The sequence below is a fragment of the Chenopodium quinoa genome, unplaced genomic scaffold, assembly GCF_001683475.1.
Source record: "Chenopodium quinoa cultivar QQ74 unplaced genomic scaffold, ASM168347v1, whole genome shotgun sequence".
Taxonomy (NCBI): domain Eukaryota; kingdom Viridiplantae; phylum Streptophyta; class Magnoliopsida; order Caryophyllales; family Amaranthaceae; genus Chenopodium; species Chenopodium quinoa.
The window spans coordinates 2,862,869-2,888,078 of record NW_018742204.1 but is presented as its reverse complement, the minus strand read 5'-3'; the positions used below and the strand labels follow the sequence as shown (position 1 = coordinate 2,888,078).

Here is a 25,210-nt window from a genome sequence, read left to right as displayed (position 1 = left end):
GGGTTTGTATGGGCCCAATTTTCATATTTGCTACTAAGGTATCTATTGTTTGGACGGCCGGCTGCTTTTGATCCGCGAAGGTGGTCGATCTTGGGCGTAGCCATGGGAATGGAGATGAGAGAAGGAAGTGGGCCGCTTTTGATCCGCAAGGGTGGTCGGTCTTGGGCATACCCATGGGAATGGAGGAGAGAGAAGGAAGTAATGGCCATGGGAATGGAGGAGAGAAGGAAAAATTGGCCATGTAAGGGGAGGAGAGGAGAGAAAAAAATTGATGATATTAACATGTTTTTGTTAATAACTGATATCAATGGGGACAGGCTCATATATGTTGCTATATACTATGGAGTACTTTTTTTTTCAATGGATTGAAATACAACTTTTATTATTCTTTCCCTTCTCTTATCTCTATTTATTATTTCAACATGATCAACATCAAATTTACTTTTTTTCATTTTTAATTTTATTTTTAAAGTTTTTACCTGTTTTGCATAAAAGATTTTGAAGTAATACTCATTTAACAGTTCATTCTTTTATGGCCTACACCATAAAACCTTTGCAATACACAAAAAATATATTTACAACAGAATGTACTCCGTATTAGTATAAAATAACATTAGGGAACATTGCAAAAAACACCATTTGCAAGATCAAACAATTTCATACTCATCATCATCTAACTTATCAGAGTTTAAACTTGGAGGAAGGTATGATCTGTACACACTATCAATGTCGGGAGTTTCTTTCAATTCATGGCACATAACTTCAAGAGCTCTGTGGTGGAAGAAGCGATAGAATTTCTTGTTACAAACGTATGCAAAGATCAAGGACATCAAAAGAAGTGGGATGATCGCGAAAGCATAGATGAATTTCTTCACTCCAAAGTAACCAAACATAATAACTTGATAAAAGACTAGTGCTGAAAGAAATCTAGTATGAATATGAGGCCACATCCTCCCAAAGCTTTCGCATGATGGAACATACACATTCAATGCCTGTAATAAATGAAAATAATTATTTGTTATGCTGTTAGAGATCTCCACAATCCATACGTACATTACTTCTATTACAAAAAAAAAAAAAAAAAAATCAAAGTCAATGGTCAGATTTGAGCAAATATCTTAGGCAACCAAAACAAGTACTTCGTACTATAAAGTCTCAAAGTGCCACTTTTTTTATAGGTCATTTCGCACAAGATGACTAACATAAAAGGTCTTTTCTAAGAAAAAAATTCCTTTAAAAATATGTTATACTATTTCTTTGCCCGAACAACGCTCGGATATTCCTAGGAAAAAAATTATATTTATATATTACTTCGTATTATTTATAGATTATGAATACATTTTAATATTTTATTTTCCCCTCGGAGAAAAAAATATTTTACTTAATTAAATATTTTACTATATACTAAAGTAGTTGTTATTGTTCTATATTTAGGTTGTGTATTCTCCTTTTATTTTCTTTTAAATCAATTATCTTATTATTGTTGAAGGAAAAAAATTTAAAAAACAAATATTTTGGCGGGAAGATTTTTAAAATGAGCGCGACACGTGTACTTTGGGGGATAATGCTGGTGATTACTTTAGTATATAGTACTAGATAATACCCGAGCTATGCTTGGTTTTTAATAATGGTAATTGATATTAAATATAGAAGTCTCATGAAAAATGTGGTCTAAAAGTCCATCATAATAAATAATTATATGGTAAAGTTTTTAGACACATTAATACTTCTAAAAATCTAAACGAAAAAATAGAGTTTAGGAGGGAAAATTCCCTCCAATAGAAACTTTTATGTAGTTTAGGTATATAGATATTAGATAGATGAGCTTAACATTTGAGCGGGAAAATTTTTCATAAGGTAGCGCCACGTGTACAACTTTTAGAAAAAGATGACATCAATGGTTGCTACCTTAGTATTAGTTATAGATTGATGTGTTATGAGACTGATGACAGAGTGATGGGTAATGTGTTTGTGTGTCATCTATAATAAACAACTTTCATGATTATGGTGCAAAATGAGTTACTATAACGTGTTCATATCCATGTCAGTGTTGAAAATCCATGCCGTTGAAGCCCTAGTATTAGCATTATATAGGTGAATGATTTCTTCTAATTTAATGGGTATCATACAAAATTATTTTTTTACTAGATTTGTAATGTCAAGATAATTAAGAACATAAATGTTAGAGACTTATATTAGGAAGAGATAGAAGACATTACTTGATTCCTAATGACTAGCCATCCCATGCCGAAGTAGATAACACCAAATGGAATGATCAATGGTGCAATAACAGAGTAACAGAGGGTGATTGTGAGAATAAGCATGTCACTTGGAAACCTTGTCGCGTATCTAAAATCTCCAGGAGCCCATGCTTCTTTCACTTCAGCTTCGGTCTTGCACAAAAGCTTCCTTTTGCAATGGAATATGGCAAACGGAATCACTCTGGACAACTCTAAGCCGTACCCTATAAAAAACCTACATTACAATGTTATAGAAAACCAAATAAGATTGTGAATTATATTATAATTATACATGATATACGTCTCAACTATTACTGATAATGGCTAAAACAGAAAAATGGGTGGAATAGTTATGAAAGATGTAAAGATCAAACCTGAGAGCCACATATGTCAAGAAGAAGGTCGCGCTGTAGGGAATACTCGCTGCAAGTACTTCAATAATAGCATCGGGTTTGCCCTCCAATCGCTTGATATTATATAATAGGCTTCCACCAAGGCTCACTCCAATAAAAACATTCAAAACTGTGAAGTAGAAATATTTGCCAGAAGCAGCCCTCGTTACATGACTCTCTGAAGGAATTCCTTCCGCTTTAGACAGATATCTCAACAACATAGGCAACAAAGCCAAAAATATTATAAGAACAAGTTGAGGAATAAAAGCCTCCAGCAATGTTCGAACAGATTTTATTTCGATAATGGGTCTTAAGAAAGGCAGAAGCATCTCGAGATTCTCCAATGTCGTAAATGCAGTTATAAAAGTGATAGGAATCATGAAAAAGAGTATTGTTAATGAAACAATGGTGTACACAACGTACTTGCGTATTGTCCTGGAATAATAATTGAGAGAAAGGTTAGTCCAAATAACTTGACGCGGTTCAGGAGCATCCACTACGACCCAACTGTCAACCATTCGAGCATGTAAACTCTGAGCAGCAGAAGCAGCAGCCACTCTGCTTGTAAAGAAAACGAGTGCAGAAGAAAGTTGACGATCTCTTAAGGTGATTTTTTGCTCTGCTTCTAACTTTGGGGTGATTTCATTTATCTTTTCAGTGTAATATTCTATGCTATCAACCTTCGTTCCGTAAAGACCGAGGAAGCCAGTCCGAGTTGTGGGTCTGACCCCCTCAGGACTACCAATTGATCTAGATTCTGCATAAATTGTTTCGGCGCGCAGCAATTTCTTCCTATTTTTCTCTAATTCCTCCCAGATTTTGTTAACCTGTTACATGAAAAATGTACAGTTTCCTATAACAAGTGACTAATAAATAATTAACTGAAACATAATCATCCAATTGAATTACTGTCTTTAATTACAAAAATATCGAATGAAGTCTTAGACATACGCCTTCTAACTTAAAATAATGGTATATATCTATATTACGCCTCATCTTAGAATGATTATCTATTGCTTACAAGTTACAACTCTATCTGGCCAACATTAATAGGTGACTTCTTTTAATGGCACCATTATAAGACTAAGGGCATGTTCCAATTCATTGAAAACAGCTAAACACAAAACTGATTGGGGCTGAACTGAATAGAGCTGAAAAGAATTATTTATGAGAGAAGAAAATTAGGAACTGAACTGAATTGATTGGAGTTGAGCTGAGCTAAACTGAAACTAAGCTGAATAGAACAGACTCTAAATTTTATGGAGATGCAAAAATTAGTAGAACGTATCAGATTAAAGCATTACCTCCTTATTGTCTGTAACTATCATTGCCCTGTAGAATGTATCAGGATAAATAGCTTTGAAATACGAATCAACTTGTTCCTTCTTGGTCTCCCCTTCTCGCGCATGAGGTATGTCTCTAACAAGAATTGCAAATTGCTCAGCCCTTGGCTCAGAAGACCTCAGAGCTGTAGCCCTTATATCGGATACATGTTTATACGCCTTCCACAGGAGGAAATACGTAACCAAAGAAACCCAGTAGACAGCAATCATGTATGCCCACAACCTTGGACTTCGTTGCTGCAATGCAAGTGATAGTTAAATCAGTTGTTTTTAGAAATTTAAATAAATAAATTCTGTTTCGGATGAAAACAATCGAATCTCGGAAGATCCTTTTATCTTGAGGGAACTTGGTCTCGGTCCGAACGACGCCGGAGCCGAGGGTTTCCTGCACAACAAATACACGTAAACTAGCCTCGGGGGGGACGCCGAGGAAGGCCCCTCCGATGCTTAAGTCAGTATATTAGAGAGAGAAAGCTGTGCAAGAGTTTAGTTGCTTGAGGCTTATTGTCTTTGTCTTTCTTCTTACCAAGAATTGACCAAATTGTTGGCTTTTATACCTTGGCTAATGAAGGAGGCGGATTGGGCCCGGAAATCAGTTGGGCTGGGCCAAGCTGATTGGGCCGTTGACTGACCTTGACATGGCTTTGAGGATGTTGATTTTTGACTTTAGCATATTTGGAGAGTTGAACCTTTGCCTTGGGCTTTTAATTGGATCATTCAGTGACCAGGCCCAATTGGACTAAATTGGACCCAAACAACTTGCCCCCCAGACCCGATTTGGAAGGATGACGGGTCGGGTTTGATTTAACCAGAAAAGGAGGGAAGTGAATGATTTGCTGATCCAAAAATGTGAATTTAAACCGTAATTAACCCATGATTAATGAGATAACAACAGTTAATGTGGATGATTGCGGAAGTTGGACGGGTAGTGGGCGATTTAACTGCAAGGTTGTGTGTTTAACGGTTACTTAGCGGGGTGCTTGAGAGAAGTTGAAACGCAGACTCCTTGAATTCCCATTTCTGGAGATATAAATAGAGGTGCGTCTTCTCTCCCCACTCACTCATCAACACAAACCCAGAATTCTCAAGAACGCTCAAGAGCCCGCATCAAAACTTCGCAAATTCCCCGAGCATTAAGCTTAGAAGCTGAGACTTGTCACTACCAATTCGTAAATCGGCGGCTTTTGCTTCAGATCAAGGTAAATTCCTTTGATTTTATTTCATTTTTCCTCGACTTTGCACTCTTTCCCCTTTTTCGACTTTTTCCTTCGAAATTCGTCGATGGTGAGGGGAGTTAGAGGTGGAGCCCGTGCTCCAAGAAGAGCAAGGCTGATCCCCGATCCCAGGGACAGGATTGGGACCTGGAATGGACGAAGGACAGAGTCTGACCCTGCTGAAGGGGTTAGGGCGACTCCCATTTCTTCGGCTCCTCCTCAGAGGGCTGAGGGGGTGAGAGCTTCAGGACGGGATGATGAAGTTCCCGCTGTCCTTTGGGATATCCTCCCAGGGTTTTCAGAGTGGGAGGATGCCGAAGTAGCTTCGGCCATGATAAAGAACCGTCCCTACTCATGGTGGGTAGAGAACGCCGATCAATATCGATTTGCTGAGCAAATTGAGTTGCACTACGGCATTTTTGAAGCTGATGGATATTGGTGCCGAATGCCCTCAGCATCCGATAGAATCCATCGTCCACCCCCGGGGTATGTGGGGGTGTACACGAGACAGCTTCAGTATGGGCTGAGGTTCCCTTTGGACGTATTCGTCCGAGACTTGCTGATCCATTACAACATTTCCCTGTGCCAGCTGACCCCCACCAGCATCCGAAGGGTAATGACGTACTTATGGGTCTGCAAATTCTTCAGATACGTGCCGAACCTGCACTGCTTCAGAAAGCTCCATCGGCTAGTGCCAAATATTCAGAGTGGGCACGGAAGCCATGGTTCTGGGTGGTATCGGATTGAGTCTCGGCCCCCGTTCCTAACCATGTGGCCGAACGACTCTTCAGACAAGGACTGGAGAGGTCAATGGATTTGGGTTAGGGCGCCCACGGAGCCGAGCCATCCTTATGTTTTCAGCGCTCCCCGGTATCTTGCCGAGCCGGATCCTGATATGGGAAGTTTAGGTCCTCCCGAAGATAGCGGGCCAGACCCGAACCTTAATCAGCAGAACATCTTCGGCAAGCTGCCGAACCGGGGAGGCAGCGGCCGAATGCAGCATATCCCGGAGACTTGGCTCCCCGATACGCACTATGTTTTCCAAGAGAATATGCTGGCAGCTGTCGGCCTCAGCCGAAAGTTTAGGGATGGTAATCTTCTTCGGCTGGGGCCGAGGCCTTTTAATTATCTCTTTTCCTCTTTCATTTTGCTTTCTTGTGATGTGCCGAACTAACTGAATTGACTTCTCCCCTTTTCTTTTTCAGAACGGGACGAGACCAACGTCGGCATTGATTACGCTCGCCTTGGCGTCAGCCGAGAACGAGTCGCAACTGATCGGGCTCCCCCTATCACTGAACCAAGGCGCCGAGAGGTTCACCTAGACTCTTCCCACTTCCAAATTGAGGCTGTTGCTCTGTATCAGAGGCAGAAGCCTTGGTGGAAGAAGAGGGATCCCTTGTTTCAGCTGCTGGAAGAAGAAGCTGAAGCTGCCCGCACAGCCGAAGAGGTTGCACGGGTACTTGAGGCTTGTGAAGGAGGAGAAGGGTCCTCCAGAGCTGCTGAAGCCGAAGCTGCAGCTAGAGCAGCTGAAGAAGACGAGGCTTTGCTGAAGACCTCGGTGAGTTTTTAGACAACTTTTTTCTTTTCTTTTCTTTTTTTTTTATTTTTACTCACACTCTTCTTCCCCCCTGTCTGTTACAGTCTGAAGAGAGTAACAGACACAGAGAAGGCAAAGCTCCTGTTCGTCCCGAAGATCAAATACAAGAGTCTTCAGACTCAGATATGGACGAGCAGCCCCTTCTGAAAAGGCGCCGAAGGATGGCCATCATCGGCCCTCATGATTTTCAGCAGAGGCCGATGACCATCGGCGTCGCAATAAGGGAACCTGAGGAAGGCAATGGATCGCCGAGGGTTCCCCGGCCAACACCCCAATCTCCTCAAAAGACCCCTCCGCCACCTCCTGAGATGGAGGTGGATCAGAGAACTCCCGGACCTAAGGGAGGGGTCCAAGAAGAAATCAAGGAGAGTGCTGCTGAGCACGAAAATAAAGATGCCGTGATGTCAAGTGCTGAAGGCTTCACGGCAGATATCGCAAGAGAGGTTGAGGCTTTCGTCCTCACCCCTGAAGAAGAGGAGGTCATAGTACTTGACTCCTCTGAGAAGGACGATGCTGAGACAACCAAAGCTAATCAAGCTCCATCGTCGTCCTTCCCTTCTTTCCAGACTCTGCATTCTGGAGAAATGGGTTTCTCGGCCCCCCGAATTCCAATCCCAGATCACATCTGGGACCTCATATGGGGTCAAAACCGAGAAGGAGCTGCAGCTTACTTCGGCAATTTTGCTGGCATGTCCGAAGTAGACAGGGCAAGGATCTGGTCGCTGAAGGCCACTGCTGGGATGGGCGAATCCAGTAGATCAGTTCCTGACCCAGCCAGGTCTAACCAACTGCTGATGATGCAGGTAATTTTCCTTGCCTTGATTTCTTTCTGAACTCAACCTTTCAGCTATTATTTTTTACTTTTTTAACTTGTGCCCCTGTTTTCAGTTCGTGCACAATCAGACTCTCACTGTAGAGCTGATAGATTCCCTACAAGATAGGGTGGACGCTGCCGAGCACGATCAAAGGGTAGCCGAGGAAGAGCTAAAGCTTGCTAAGCTGAAGCAGGCAGCAGCTGAAGAGAAGCAGCAGGAGGTTGAGGAGTACGGTAAAAAAGCTGCCGAAGCTCTGAAAACCTTCTGTGATGCTATGGAGATGGAGGTTTTTCCCCCACTGATGGAAGGGGAAAAATTCCTCCAAGAGCACCTGGGGGTGGACACCTCCAAGTTCAAGGCTGCTATCGAGAGCCGAATCCAAGGAGCTGCTGCACAGGCTGAGGTGCAGCATCAGCTAGAATCTCTTGAAGCCAGCAGAATGGCTGCTGAAGAGATGCTCCAAGCTAGGGATGTCCAACTCTCAAGGGCTGCTGCTGCTGCTGAAGCTCAAAGAGCTAAGCTACAAGAGGCTGAGGATCAGCTCACTGCCAAGAAGGAAGAAATGGTCCAAGTTCAGGCCGAGGCTTCCCAGGTTCAGCAAGAGTTTACCGAGCTGAAAGGCTCCTCCTCCAAGCTCGTCGATGAGCTGAAGAGATCCGAGGAAGACTTGGAGGAGACGAAGAAGAAGTTGGCCGATGCTGAGGCTCTACTCAAAGTCCGTATCTATACCCAAGAAGAGTATGAAATGGGTTTTAGAAACGGGTTCAGAGTGTGCCGAAGGGTCTGCCTTCATGCTGAGCCGAAGCTGGACTGGTCCAAATGTGCTGAATGGGTCCAAGATCCCGAAGACCCTCACATGAAGTATGCCACTCCAATCGAAGCTGAAATCCTTAAGGCTGAGGAAGCCGAGGAAGAAGCTGAGAGGATGGAGTTGGAGGCTGAGCAGAGGGAAAGGGAGGCTCGGCAGAGTGCAAAGCCTGCTTCTTCTGCTGCTGGAGCTGAGACCACCATTGGGCCCAATGAAGCTGATCAGTCTGATCCTCAGGCTGAAGCATAGGAACTCGGGCAGTCGTCTTCAGAATCTTGCGGTTCATCATGTGCTCAACTTTAGACTCGCCGCTTTCTGAGTTTTTTGCCTTGTTTTTTGCTTCAGCTTGCCTTCTCGTACAGCAGTTTTACTTTTTGCTTATGTACGTATTTCGGCAGCTGTTATTTTCCGCTTGTGGGCGGCTGCCGACTATTTTTGTAATTCAACACTTTTATTTCAAAGAAGTTCACTTTCTCAGCTTTCTTGTGTATTTTTTTTTTCTTCGCTTTACCAGTCTTCGCACTTTATTGCTTTCTTTGAATGATCTTTCAAATATTTGCTAAGTGCAGAACTTCGGCTAGCGAGAATCATTTCTGCCGAGACTTCTTTTTGCCGTTTGTACTCGGATGTTTTCAACTTGTGAAAAAACTGACATAAGTATCAAACTTCGGCTGAGCTGAAGGGTATTAGATCAGTTGTGCCATTTCTCTATTTCCCTTTGCCCCCCCAGAAATCTGAAGATGAGGTCTTCTGAATTCTGGAATGGCTGATAATTTTTCTCGGCTAAGCCGAGGATCTTTGAACACTTTGCTTTATTTTCTACATCTGTTTTTAAAGTACTGATTTCCCACCTGAGAGTTTTCACTCTAGAGATGGTACTCTTGTGACACTTTCTTCAATTCATCCAAGGGAACAACTATCCGAAACACCATGCCGGGGCAGCAGTTTATCTGAAGTACGAGGCATCATCATGCAATACTTCAGAGTTGCAACTACCACCCGGAACTGATTCATCCGAAGTACAAGGCATCACTATGCAATACTTCGGGGCTTTATCAGTTCCTATTTTTTAGGCTATGTTTCGGATAAGTCTATGGCCTTTTTGCCCAAAGGAACAGATTCTCCGAAGTACAAGGCATCACTATGCAATACTTCGGGCTTGTATCCTTTTTTGGCAGGTTTTACGGCTTGCCGAGGTACAAGGCATCATTATGCAATACCCCGGACAGCGCCGAATGAAACCTTGAATTTTTGAAAAACCGTAGAAAGCATAAAGACTTAAAGAATACACGCAATCTGAATGAATACTGGCTCGATGGCCTTTTTACAAACAAAATCAGTGTACTTACATGGATTGTACTATCCGAAGGATTTACACATAGTATTTTTTGAGCACATCGGCATTCCAATGGTTTTTCAGCTCGGTGCCATCCATTTGTTTGAGTCTGAAGGTACCGGGCTGAAGCTCTTGATAAATCTCATAAGGTCCCTCCCAAGATGCTGAGAGTTTGCCATGAATGCGACTTTTTTGAACAGCTGCAGCATTCCTCAGAACTAAATCCCCAACTCTGAGAGGTCGTTGATAGACTCTTCGGTTGTAGGATTTGCTCATTCTGAGCTTGTGTGCAGCCATCCTTTCTCGGGCTAGACTCTAATCTCGTCAAGGAAGTCGAGGGACTCTTTCATGAGCTGCTCATTTTCCTCGGCTGAGAAGAGATTCACTCGTAGGCTTTCTGAGCCCACTTCCACTGGAAGCACTGCTTCGGATCCATACACCAGCTGAAAAGGTGAATGCCCCGTTGCCTCCTTCTCGGTTGTCCGGAGTGACCAGAGGGTTCCCGGAAGTTCTCTACCCACTTGGACTTTTGATCCTCTACTCTTTTTCTGAGAGCGTTAAGGATCTGTTTATTTGCGGCTTCGGCTTGGCCATTACTCTGAGGGTGGCAAACCGCGGAGTAAGCCAATTTTATCCCGAACTGATCAGTGTATCGGCGCAAGGGCAGGTTGTCAAACTGTCTGCCGTGGTCGAACACAAAAACTTTTGGGATGCCGAACCGAGTTATTATGTTCTGCCAGATGAACTGTCTGACAGTTTGCTCAGATATGCTTGAAGCAGCTTCCGCTTCAATCCATTTGCTGAAATAGTCGATTCCGACTATCAGCCACTTTCTTTTGTATGGGGCCTCGGGAAAGGGTCCCAGAATATCCAACCCCCATTGTGCAAATGGAAGAGGATTAAGAATTGGCTGGAGATCTAGGCATGGCCGATGGATTACCGGTGCAAATTTTTGGCATTTCTCGCATTTTCTGACCATGTTCTTTGCATCCGAGATCATTGTAGGCCAAAAATACCCTGCCCTGAGAGCTTTGTGGGCTAAGGTTCTCCCTCCTATGTGGTTTCCGCAGATGCCGAGGTGAATCTCTCGGAGAATATAGTCGGCATCCGTTGGACCCACGCATTTCAATAATGGAGCGGAGAAGGATTTTCTGAGGAGTTGGCCGCCGAAGACGAGGAATCGTGAACTGATCCGCTTTATCTTGGAGGCCGAATTCCTATCCTCGGGGAGCTCGTCCCTGAGTTTATAAGCCAGGATGTCATCCATCCAGCTCGGCTCGAGTGCAGCGCAGCAGATTGATATTGCTTCGGCTACACTCTTTTCTCGGCGCACCTCCACATAGACAGAACGGCTTAACTCAGTCAGAGTTGAGCTTGCAAGTTTGGAGAGTGCGTCTGCTTGAGCATTTTGACCCCTTGGGATCAGCTCTACTTCGAAAGATCTCAGCTTCGCAATTGTCGATTTGATCCTGTGAGGTAAGCTGCCATTGAAGGCTCTTTAGCCTCATACTCCCCCCGGATCTGATTGGCGACCAGCTGAGAATCTGTCTTGAGGTAGACATGCTCGGCTTCCAACGATATGCACAGGTCTAAGCCAGCAATGGCTGCTTCATATTCGGCCTCGTTGTTAGAGGCTTTGAATGAAAATTTTAGTGCATACTCGAAGGTTTTGCCTTCGGGAGAGGTAATGACGACCCCTGCCCCCGAACCGTTCACGGTGGAGGACCCATCCGTGAAGACGGTCCAGATTTTCCTCCTTGCATCCAGAGTCTCCTGATAGGAGCACTCGGCCAAGAAGTCTGCCAAGGCTTGCGCCTTGATGGCTGTTCTCGGCTGATATCCGATACTGAACTCGGTGAGCTCGAAAGCCCACTTTGCTAGTCTACCGGATTTTTCAACCTTGCCGAGGACTTTCTCTAACGGCTGATCAGTTAGAACCGCTATTTGATGAGAATCAAAATAGGGTCGCAACTTCCGAGCAGCCACCACCACTGCATAAGCCACTTTTTCTAACAATGGGTAGCGCGTCTCGGCATCCGTCAGGGTGTGGCTGACGAAATAGATCGGCTGTTGAACTTTTTCTTCTTCCCTTAGCAGCACCGCGCTTACCGTGGCTGGACTGACCGCCACGTATAAGTATAGGATGTCTCCTACGACTGGCCTTGCCAGTGTTGGGAGTTGAGCCAGGTGTTCACGGAGCTGCTGAAAGGCTGACTTTTGTTCGTCTCCCCATTCAATGCCTTTTGAATTTTGGAGCTTCAGCGCCTTGAAGAAAGGGAGCCCTTTGTCTGAGGCTCGTGAGATGAACCTGGACAAGGCAGCCATTCTCCCGGCTAGACGCTGAATATCCCTTTTTGTCTTCGGCTCGGGGAGGTCTAAAGCAGCTTGTACTTTGGCGGGGTTTGCATCAATCCCCCTCTTGCTGACCATGAAGCCGAGGAACTTGCCTGACTTCACGCCGAAGACACATTTCTTCGGATTCAGCTTCATTTTGTATTTTCTGAGGGTGGCGAAGGTTTCGGCTAGGTCCGTGACATGATCTTTTTCTTTTATGCTTTTGACGATTGAGTCGTCAACATAAACCTCCATTTTCGGCCTTTTTGCTCGGCGAAAACCTGATCAACCAACCTCTGATATGTTGCCCCGCATTTTTCAATCCGAAGGGCATCATTCTGTAATTGTACAACCCGGAACTTGTTATGAACGCTGTTTTAGCTCGGTCCTCGGGGTGCATGAAGATCTGATGGTATCCCGAGAATGCGTCCATGAAACTGAGCAGAGCATGCCCGCTTGTCGAGTCGACCAGTTGGTCGATCCTCGGCAGCGGATAGGAGTCCTTGGGACATGCCCTATTCAGGTCCGTGAAGTCAACGCACATCCTCCAGTTACCATTTGCCTTCTGAACCATTACAACATTGGCCAGCCACTCCGGATACTGACAGGGTTCAATGAACCCAGCATCTAGGAGCTTATCGACCTCAGCTGCGATGTTCTGGTTCTTTTCGGCGGAGTAGTTCCGCTTTTTCTGCTTAATGGGTCGACTGGAGGGGTCGACATTAAGCCTATGGGAGACGAAGTCCGGATCAATCCCGGGCATTTCTGCGGCTGAGAAGGCGAACACGTCTCCACTGGCCCGTAGGAGTTGGACGAGTGCCGCACGGGTGTTTGGCTCCAGTGACGACCCGATGCTAACACATCTGTTCGGATCTCCTACGGTCAGCTCTATTGACTCGGTCAGGTCATCCGTCTCCATGCTCTTAGAGTTGGATTCCTCGAATTCCGGCCTGCTATCAATATTAGCAGACTTTCCTGACCGCGGCTGGCCATCAGAGTCGTTCGGCTCTGAGGCGGAGTCAGCCTTTTGGCCCCCATCAGATTTCTCGTTGTCTGGGGCTTCATTAGCCGAAACGTCTGAGCCTCTCGGCTTTTTGGCGTTTCGGTCCCGGTGCTTTTCCTCCCCGTCGCCACGGTCGCCTCGGCGAGACGTGGATGGCTTGAGGTGATTGCATCGGCGGGCTTCTTTTTGACTGCCCTTTATTTTCTCGGAGCGTCCCTCGTCTGAAACGTATATCATGATTTGATGATACGTGGAGACGACTCCTTGAATGCCGTGAATGAGGGGTCTCCCCATGATCACGTTGTATGCAGATGGAGCATCTACGACCAAAAATTCGGCCATGATATTCCTAGCTGCTCGGCCTTCGCCGATGGTGACAGGAAGTGTAATCTTCCCGTCAGGATACGATGAAGAGCCGTTGAATCCAGACACCGGGTAGGGTGCGGGGTCCAGGTGCTCGGCTCCCATCCTCAGCTGGTCGAACGCTCCTCGGAAGAGGATGTTCGCCCCGCTACCGCCGTCGACGAGGGTCCGCCAGACGTTGCGGTTGGCGATGCCCAGAATGATTACTAGTGGGTCATCGTGGGGTATACCACCCCCTCACAGTCTTCGGCTGTGAACAGGATGTTCGGCGCCGGTGACTGGGACTGCCGAAGCTCAGCCTGATGAATCTGATGGGTTAGACCCCTCAGTTGGCGTTTGGCTGTGCCTCGCGAGATTCCCCCGGAAATAACTAGGATGTCGAGGGACTCCTTGCCCTGAGGTCCCTTATCCTTCTTCCGAGCGAAGTTGAGGTCCTGCCGAGAATCTTTTTCAGCTTTTTTCTCCTCGCGCCTGTCCGCGAGGTATTGGCTCAGGTACCCCTTGCGGACCAGATCCTCAATCTGGTCCTTCAGCTGGACGCAGTCCTCGGTGCGATGTCCGGGTGAGTCATGGAACTCGCACCACTGGTCCTTTCCCCTCGTCTGATGCCAGGGAGGCAACGGACGAGGTTTTTTGAATCTCCCCTCGTCCTTCGTCGTGCTGAAAATCTTAGCACGGGGAAGGGAGAGTGGAGTGTATGAATCGTACCTTCCCGTGTAGGGAAAGTGTCTTTCCTTCTTCGGCTCGGCAGCAGAGGACGGTTCTGAGGCCTTAGCCTTCCCTTTCCTCTGCGCCGAGACTTCGGGCTGCTGCCCTTTCGGCTTGTCAATTCTCGGACGAGACTGAGACCTGGATCTGTTCCACTCCTCGGCTCGGATGAACCTATCCGATGCTTCCAAGGCTTCCTCCAGGGTCTGCGGGGGATGCATGACCATGAAGTCCAGGAACTTTCCAGCTTGGAGGCCGTTCCGTAGCGCGAACACGGCCAGGCCTTGATCCAGGCTTGTGATTCCGGATGACTCGTTGCTGAAGCGAGTCAGATAGTCGCGGAGGCTCTCGTCCTCCGCCTGCTGCAGACTCATTAGCTCTGCAGTGGTCTTCTCTCGGCGGTTGGCCGTAGAGAATTTGCTCTTGAACTTGTTGGAGAGGTCGTTCCAACCGGTTATGGAGCCTTCCTTGAGCCCTTTGGTGATCCAGGATTGGGCAACACCTTTGAGGGTCCGTAGGAAAGTACTTACAACAGGTTAAAGCCTCAGACCTCGGGTTCAGATACATGTGCCCCTCGTAAAGAGGCAATGTGATCCTTAGGATCTGAGGTCCATCGTAAGTAATATGTGCCGGGATTTTGACCGTTGGCACATGCTCTTCCAGAAATCCACTTCTGGAAGGGCGAGTTCGATGGAACCATGACCGCCTTCCCCTTGTACCCAGCCTCAGGGACCTCGCTCCCTCCTCTCTCAGAGGTGGAAGTGGTTTTCGTCCCCGGCTGAGACAAGGTTGGGTGGGGTCCGGTATCCTCTGGGAAGGTGAGGCGGCTATGCACACTCACCTCCCTCGAACCCAAGCGTTCGTGAATGCTTCGGCGGGCGAATTCCGGGTCCTTGGAGGGCCCCATAGAATTCTGAGCTTCAGAGTGGTCAGAGGGTTGAGGGTTCCTCCTCCTCTCCTTACTGGAGTTTCGGGTGTCCCCTCGCCACCTCTGGCCGAGCTGTCTATGTGGTGGAACTTGTCCACCATCATCCTGACCGATCCTCCTTTTCAGGTTTTCTCGGCTGGTGATCATCAGGCATCTGGATTGGAGCCCCTTGAGCTTTAAGGAACTCCATGCAGATGGCCACTGCTCTGGCCACTTCCTCGGTGGAGGGTCCGGAGGGAGGAGTCTCCTGCGGATGTGACCTGGATTGCACGCTATGGCGCGGCGGGGAGTTCCTCGCACCTGAGCCACTCGGTCTCGGGGATGGCCCCGGCTGCCGAGTGTGGTGCGAGGTGTTCTCCTCCTGGAGGCTAGGACCTCTTGAGGCTCCCCTTTCCGGAGAAATGGGGGCCTCCGATTCGGAAGAGGCTTGCTCCGGGGAGGGATAAACCGGCTGGCGTTCCCTCACCGTAATCCGGCCTCCTCCCTTCTTAGCCTTCTTGGAACTCTTTCCACTCTTAGTCCATGGCGACTGCCGGAGTGTTTGATGACTGACGCGAAATTTAGTAGCGTTCCCCACAGACGGCGCCAAATTGTTTCGGATGAAAACAATCGAATCTCGGAAGATCCTTTTATCTTGAGGGAACTTGGTCTCGGTCCGAACGACGCCGGAGCCGAGGGTTTCCTGCACAACAAATACACGTAAACTAGCCTCGGGGGGGACGCCGAGGAAGGCCCCTCCGATGCTTAAGTCAGTATATTAGAGAGAGAAAGCTGTGCAAGAGTTTAGTTGCTTGAGGCTTATTGTCTTTGTCTTTCTTCTTACCAAGAATTGACCAAATTGTTGGCTTTTATACCTTGGCTAATGAAGGAGGCGGATTGGGCCCGGAAATCAGTTGGGCTGGGCCAAGCTGATTGGGCCGTTGACTGACCTTGACATGGCTTTGAGGATGTTGATTTTTGACTTTAGCATATTTGGAGAGTTGAACCTTTGCCTTGGGCTTTTAATTGGATCATTCAGTGACCAGGCCCAATTGGACTAAATTGGACCCAAACAAATTCTATAGTTGCAATACTCAAACGACACAATATTTTAGAGTTGAACGGTACTTTAAAAATACGATACTTACCGCAATATGTTCCATGGAGAACTTATTGAACTCGTTGATGGTTGAATTGGTTGAGGTTGAATTGTTAGCGTTTTTATTCAGTTTGATCACACTGTGATCAGTGGCAGAAAACAGGCAATAGAATCGGAAGTAGCACAATGCCAGCCATAACAAACAGTCTGAATGCTGTAAATAAACCATTAATATCATTAGCCCAGCAGTTGCAGTTATCATTTTTGACAAGGGAACTTCACACTACAAATGGAGTACAGGAGTAGAGTGTAGACTCCTTAGAGTACACTAATACATTTCAAAGAAAATGCAACGATCTAATACAACGGTCAAGTCTAATGTCTTGTTTATGTTCTCCATCATGCTGATCCTTTTAAATCTATCGTACTTTTTTTCAAGTAGTCTTGTAAATCAAAGAAACTTTTACATTTTTTTACAGTAAGACAAATACGGGAAATTAATTTATCAAGTTAAGAACTGTCAAATTTTGAAAACTTGGGGGAAATTAGTTCATACATATACGTTGTTACTAAAAAAATCTAATGAATTAGATTGCAGAAATGTAATTACCAGCTTATTTATATGTTAAATACTCGGTTAGATCCCGTACTATGCACGCTTTTTCAACCTTTGTCACGGAGTATCAATTTAATATTTTTTTTTAATTTTATCTTAAATCAAGCTACTTAAAATATGATAATTTTTCATTCACCAACTATGTTAAGTTGAGAAATATATATTCATGATTTTTTTTAACTATATATAAATAATCATAATACATTACACTAAAAAAAAAAATCACTAATATAGGAATTTGTTTATACAAAGATATGGTTAGATTTTTAAGTTTATAAATATATTATTATACGATTTTTTTTTCCTAAATTTTGGAAGTAAATATTTTGCGTATATTTTTTGAGCAATACCCCATCAATTCCCCAGATAAGATAAACAAAAATTTGTTTATCTGGGGGTATAATTGTCTTTTCAAGTATCAATGGAGGGGTATATGCGTCTTTTCATGTACTAGTTGAGGGGTACATGTGTAATTTTTTTCACCAAACAGTAATTGGACAGCTCACCAAAAGTACTGAATAAATGACCTTGCATTTTCAATATATTTACAAAAATGTCATCAGATTAACAAAAATTCGTTTATCTGGCAGATTAACTTGTATTTTCCCTTTTTTTAAAAAAAACAAAAATATATAGACTAAGGACACACCACAAGATGACACATGTCTGGTGTGTCTTTTAGTATATTGTTATTGATGGATCCTATTATAGAGTGTTATGTTTCTATAGTCTATATTTCAACAATCTCCCTCACACGTAAGGTCGCTTTAATTTCATCATTAAAGGTCCCAACCGTATATAGGTAGGGCTTCTGATATCATGTTAAATACGAATCTAGCCGCACTGGTCACCAAGAGAAAGTTCACTTATAAGTCTAAGGTGGTTTCATAGAAAAACCATGTTACAATATGAGAAGTAGCCCATTTGTCTTTTAAAGTATTTAACTCTCCATTCTTTTCTTATATCTCAATATGAGACATCTACATGTATATGTTTTTGGAATTATATATACTTGGAAAATTTGCAAATTGCAGCCATTTAAAGTTCGTATTTTGCAAATTGCAGCCATTTAAATTTTTTTGCAAATTGAGCCCAAAAGTTCGTATAAATTGTAAATTGCAGCCCAATTTAACTTTTTCATCGTTTTACAAGTTGAAAAATCTTCGATTAAGGTTTTAGGGATCATTTTAGACTTAAGGGGACCAAATTGAGCTCGGAATTAGCAAAAAAAATAACGCAAGTATCTCGTTTTGCGTAACAAAAGTGTATCGATTTGTGGGAAAATGTAAATATGAGACACTTACGTTATTTTTTTGCTAATTCCGAGCTCAATTCGGGCCCCCAAGGGCTAAAATGACCCCTAAAACCTTAATCGAAGATTTTTCAACGTGTAAACCGATGAAAAAATTGAAGCAGGCTGCAATTTGCAATTTATACAAACTTTTGGACTGCAATTTGCAAAAAAAAAAATTTAAATGACTGCAATTTGCAAATTTTCCTATATATACTTCAACAAAATATTCATGAGTAAATTTCTAAAAAGCTTTCATATTGTATCTCATCACTTTAAGGTTTGAATCGTGAGGAGAATTATACTAGTTTAATTTATATAATTATGGTAATATTATATTCATTGCTGAAGGACATATAATTTGTTTGTAAACATTGGATTGGAAAAAAAAAAAACACCATTTTATTGATTTTATAAAAGGCATATATCTGCAAGGTTTCTCACATTGACACATTGTCACATTATGTAGAGGGAGAAATTTTGTTAATTTACTAGATTAGCCCCGTGCGATGCACGGTTTAAACAAATAAAATTGTACTCCGTAGTGTTGAACTCGCATATACTCTACAAATAATCTTCTCGAGTGAGGCATTAGATAACTAATTAATATATTACTTAAAATAGTACTCCGTATTAAGTTTGTAATGCATGACAAAATCACACATCAATCGAATAATTAATATTAATTTTACTTCCACATTTTTGCCATAGATAATATCATATGCCTATGTTGTTATATTAAGGGTATGTTCTCATACGTTGAAATTCAGTTTAATTCAGTTCAGCTCAGTTCAATTCAGCTCCTAATTTCCATCTCTTATAAAATATTCAGTTCAGTTCAGTTCAATTAAGCTGAGTTCAGTTAATGAGAACAGGCCCTAAGTGATATATTGCTAATAATACAATCAACTCTTTCAATATAATTGACCTATAGTGGCCAACTTAAAATTAAATGAAACAACACCCAAATTATCGAATATAGAGAAATACTACAAAGTTCAATTTATCAATTTTTAAATAAAAAAAAAAGTATCATCAACAACATGTTCAATAATATGTCAAAATATTAAGGTGGATGATTTTTTTTTTTTAAAAAAAAAGAAAAAAACATAAAAGAAAAAAAAAATTGTATTAAAAAAATATTCTGATTTGAAAAAAAAATCAAAATTCTTGTATTAGGAAGCAACCCCAACAATATAATTAATCATTATTTAAAAGCAAGTCAATCATTAATTTGAATTCGAAGTAGAAAAACAAGTATCCGTTAATATCCCTACCTTTTAGGAAAATAGTAGTCAATTTATTTTATTACTTGTAATTTAAATTATTGATTTATGTAAAATATATAGTAACTTGGGATAAATACAAAAACAATTACACTAATTCAAATCCCATTATTTTAGGAAATAACAGTTTATTGCTGTAACTTTAAATGATAATTTTTTTATTAATTTTTTCTAAAATAAGCCATACAATTGAGCGGGATAATTTTTCATAATAAGTCGACACGTGTACAGTATTGGGAAAAAGATGACGTCAACGGTTGCTACTTTAGTTTATTTATAGATTTTCTGCTCAGCGTAAACAATTAAGTTAAGAAGAATCACTTAGTTTAAATTTTGATGAATCAAAATCCACAAAAGCTAGTTAAAAGCATAGTTGATGAATAGTGCAAAAATCAAAACGTGTTAAAAAGCTGAGGGAGTATTAGTTCAAATTAGTTCACATAAATTAATTAAGATAATATAATATAAGTAAAACTCAATTGAAAATTACACTGCCTTAATCATTATGATTTACAATTAGTAACAAAAATCAAATCGTAAACAGGAAGGTAAAGGCCCTCTCCCTTTTTTTTAAGTAGTTTATAAAGAACTTATGGAACACATATACGAAGTATTTGAGGTTCAAGCCGACAACCATATTTGAGTTTGTATATTTTATTTAAGACGTATTTGAGGTTTGAAGGAAAAAAAAAAGGTGGGCCACATTGCTTGAGACAAGCGGTATCAATTTATTTAGTCCCAGACTAGCTGTTTGAGGATAAGATGGAGTATATCATCACTAATATATAAAGCATTGTGAGTGTGAGGGTAGCCACTTACCGTATAAAATTAATTAATAAATTACCTAAATTAAACCTTTAAAAATATTAACAACTAGATTAAACCCCGTGCAATGCACGGTTGTTAAATAATTCTAGTGACAATAAATTTTACCAAAAATAATGGATATAAATATTATTATTATAAATAGACTTAGTAGTAAAAAGAATGAAATATTGTAAAAGAAATTAATTAAACATGTAATAGTTATAATTGGCAATTTGATATTTAAGGACATTTATTTTAGATTTTATTATTATACAAACTAAAAGTCATAATTTAATTTCAATAATTTTTTTTTAGTAAGTGGTTTTGGAGGGAAAAACTTTTTATAATATTTTGCCAATTGTTCTCTAAGTTTCGCCTTTAGTATAATGTAATTGACTAGTAGAAAGGGTAAGTAAGGGTCGAACCCACGAGGAGATTAATTAACTTTATAAACCCAAAATCAACTCGAAACATAAACTATATACTTAAAAGAGTATTATTCACACTATATACATGAGATTGGGGGGTTTAATCGAAAGAGTAACTAAGCCAAACAAGATAAAAATAAAATACTAATCTATTGTTTAAAAATAGACGACAAGCAAACCACCATTGTGAAACCAATTCGATCATAGATTAAAACAACATAACTTAATTCCCAACTTCCTTTCATATAGTCTCCTTCAATATTCAACTTAATATTTAGGTAGTCAAATTACCGCCGCGGTCGATTTGACATGTATAGCTCACTAGAAATCATAATCTTACTAATAAACTTTCTACCCCAATAAACTTGATTTATTAGATCAACCCACAAACTCAACAAAACTACGATTGAGCCGCTCAAACTAGTAATATCGAGTCATTCACTCTAAATTATCAAATAATGCCGCATCAAGTAATAATTTAGCATAGCCTAATTACTTCATACTAGCAATTGTATACTATTACTAGCATAAATAAATTAAACGTTCATATAAAAACAAGGAAGAATATGTGAATCAATTAAATACCAACTTGAATATTGAAATACGATTATACTCAGCGTTTAACGACGAAACATAAATCAGGAAATTAAAGATCAAATTACATCTAATTCACCAAGTAGAAGCAACCAAATTAATCACAAATTAAAAGATGAGGAGTAAATTAAGGAGAACTTATGAACTGAGCCAAGAAAACAAACAGCCGCTGCTCGAATCCACCGTCAAATTCGTCCCTTCGCCTTCCAATACCACCCAATCGATCAACCTTGGATCAATTCGTGCTCTACTAAGCCTCACGAACTTTCCGTATTTTTGTGGTAATACTTGTGTATATTCTAGGAGGGATAATTGGGGATTTTATAACCGAAAACAACCTAGGTTTTCTGACAAGTGGTTAGAGCTTCCCTCCCGATTTCAGGTGATACTGGGATCGAAACTCATCACCCTCCCCCCTTTTGTGGCTCTCTAAACACTAAAAAAATATATGAAGCATTGTTATAGATTTTGGCCCTATACTAACTTATTTGACTAGCTAATTATATTAGCTAGTTTGAGTAGCTGGTAATAAATAGCTCACTAGTGACTATATAAAAAATAGTTCATAAATAATTGTTAATTATTAGTTATTTAAGTGTATTTAATATCTAAAACGCTAGTTGTTTAACAAACTAATTTAAAAAAACTAATTTAAGAAGCTTTTATAATAAGCTTTTCCTAAAAGTGCTTTTTGAGATCAAAATAATCTTTCAATAAGTTTTTTACCAGATAATAAGTTTTTTTTACCAGATACTAAGGGGTCGTTTGGTTGGGGTTAATAATCAAAGGGAAAGGGAATGAACATGCCTCATTCCCTTTGTCGTTGTTTGTTTACCATTTTTTTCATTCCCTTTACCCCTTTTTATTTTTGAATTTACCCAAAATCATTCTATCTTGATTCCCCACCCCCTCCTAGACTTTTCCATTCTCTTTCCTAGGCCACCACTACACACACCAGCCACTAGCTTACCCACTTACCCCCACCGCATAGCCACCTCGCCGAAGTTCGCCTAGTCCTCGTCGGATCTCGCCGGAGATAGCCCAGTCCTCGCTGGAGATAGCCCAGTCCTCATCGGAAGGTGCCACACTTTCCCAAATCAATATTGGAACCCGTCGCACCTCCCTATGAAGAATTCTCCCCTCGTCGGAAAAACTTATCTTGCCCACGAAAAACCATTCTCGTCCCCTTATAACCGTCGTCCGTCACTTCCCCTACCCTCGAAACCCTACAGCTAGGGTTTCGAGGGTAGGAGAAGTGACGGTCGGCGGTTATAAGGGGACAAGGCTGGTTTCTAGGGTTTTTCGTGGGCGGGGGAAGGTTTTCCGGGGGAATGGAGGGGCGGAGAGAGGTGGGGAGGGCGCGACGACGGGCGACGATGGTGGGGTAAGGTGCGACGACGGGCGGCGATGGTGGTGGCTGGGCGGTTTAGTGGTTGGAGAGGTGGGAAAGAGGGGTTGTGCAATGGTGGTAGTGGTTGCCTTTGATTTTTAAAAACAAACAACATAGTATATGGAAAGGGTTTCATTCCATTCTCTTTCATTCCCTTTGTTCATTTCATTCCGTTTACCCCGTGTGAACCAAACGGCCCCTAAATTAGTTGTTTAGATTGGTCAAATCTCTAATATTGACCAATAAGCTAAACATTCTTTATTAAAAACAAATGATTATATATGGCCACAACGTTCATTGGAATGATTCCTACCATGTGCTTGATACTTGGAGATGGGAATTTCTTATCTTATTTTGAGATATGCTTATATATCTCATGCAATAACATTCTTTTTTAACAGCACAATTTTTTTTTAAACGACAATGTAATCACAAATAAATATCATTATCATTAGATTGATGAGAAAATCGATGGACCTACTAGTGTACAATTGATGCACGTATCTTTTAATATTCAATGTTCATCTTGCTAGATCAGAACATGAATCTTTTAATGTGCAATATACGAGTTTTTTCCATTTTTGCCGCTAGACATGATTACTTAAATGTATATCGATATGGTTCAAAAAAAAATGTATCTTAGATTAGACACTCGTTATATTCAATTAGCTTGTTTTTGTGTTCATTAATCAAATACAGTATTAAAAGCCCACTAATCGAAGCTAATCAAAATTTCCAACAGTTGACATTTGACAAGCTTTATTTATTTATTTATTTATTTGAAGAGCAGCTTTATTTAAAGTGTACAAATGATAATATTTACTTCATAGCAATATTATTTTATGAAACAGAGTAAAAAACAGAGAAAATCAATACCTGTGGAAAGGAAGACGAAATAAACAGCAGTATCAACACCAGAAGCAGAGATAATATCATCTTCGGAAGAAAAAAAAGCTTCTTTAATCCAATAAATTGGGTTTCGGGTCTTCGAACTAGGATCCATACCATTAAGAATTCGATTCGGGTAATATATAACTTGGTTACCAGGTTTTCTTGAGAGCCAAGTGAAAAGAAACATCAAAACCACAAATATTATGAAAGAAGTTCCAAAAGATGTAAGAAATGACCGCAATTCCATATTTTTTTTACACTGGAACAATATAATTATTGGGATTTGCAATGTTTTGTTATTTTGATAGATTTATTTGTTGTTTCTAGTAGTTCAGTGTAGTAGTTGTAGATAGAGAAGAGAAGAGGAAAGGAAGGTCTTTAGGGCCAATATAAACTCATTTTAAGATCCTCACACTTTTGGCCAAACTACCAAAAGGTGATGATGGCCTACTTGAGTCCACCACCTCATTCGTATTTGTATATCAAATGTGATAATGATATGTGCCGACATACTTTGTTATCTTAATTATTCTCCGCGTCTACAAATAATCCCATTTTTTTTTATCTAAACTTAATTAAAGAGATTTGACTTTTGATACCATTAAAATACCCTCACTTAATTTTTGATACCTTTTTAAAATTTTATTTTATTTTACTACCACCATAAATCCAAAATTAAATATTTACGTGATTTTTTTGCTCAATTTCGAGCTTAATTTAGACCTTTAAATGCTAAAATGACCCCCAAAATCTTAATCGGACAATTTTCGTAGGTAAAACAATTATTGACAGGCAAACCAGCAATGCATTTTAAACACATATAACGAGACCTTAATGTTATTTTTCTGCCAATTTCGAGCTCAATTTGTATCCTTTAGGGCTAACCCCTAAAATCTTAGGCAAATACGTACTCCTTTCGTTTTTAAATACTTGCTTCACTTTTTATTTCTGGCCGTTTTTTAATACATGCTTCATTTTCTTATTTAAAAAGCTTTTACAATATTTGATTCATTTCTCTCACTTAGTGGACCCAACATAAATAATGTTTATTAATTTCATATTCTTTCCTCTAATTCTCTCAACTAATTTTACTTTTTACATTTTTTTATTCTTCCACTTACCCCATTACCTTCATATTTTATTACTTTCTCCAAATTCTCTTAAAACTCCGCACATAATGAAATTGAGCAAGTATTTAAAAATGGAAGGTGTAATACATAATTTTTTTAGCATGCAAAACAATATATAAAACAACTAAGTGGTACCAAAATCTATAGTTATAGATTTTTTGTGGTAGCAAAAGGAAACAAAAAAATTAGATAAGTATTAAAAATCAAAGTAGGTTATTTTGATTGTATCAAAAGTCAAAATAACCTTAAGTTAACTACTCATATTATTCCAAAATACATTAGCGTGGTTTACCCTATTTCACTATTTATATACTTAATATAACCTCTTTTTTATTTTTTATTTTTTTTTTTTGACAAGGAACCCTCATTTTTTTAATCACATATAAAAATCAAATTTTATCATAAAATAATGATAGATAGACATTAATATAAATTTCATAACATTAACTTTTTGTAAGAATTTTATTTAATCATATATATCTAAGGTTAAACTATTATATTGACATATGTGTCAAGTTTGACTGTACCAGTTATTGAGGAACAAGGAGTTATACGTTTCACAATATTTCAACTTTAACTAGCTCCTTTGTTGGTTTTTTTTTTATTTTATTTTTTAGT

At 40.9% G+C, this 25,210-nt stretch overlaps 1 pseudogene; it reads right to left on the bottom strand.

Moving 5' to 3' along the window:
* Positions 1-525: 525 nt before the first annotated feature.
* On the bottom strand, positions 526-23,912 carry LOC110701422 (annotated as a pseudogene).
* Between the last annotated feature and the right edge of the window lie 1,298 nt (positions 23,913-25,210).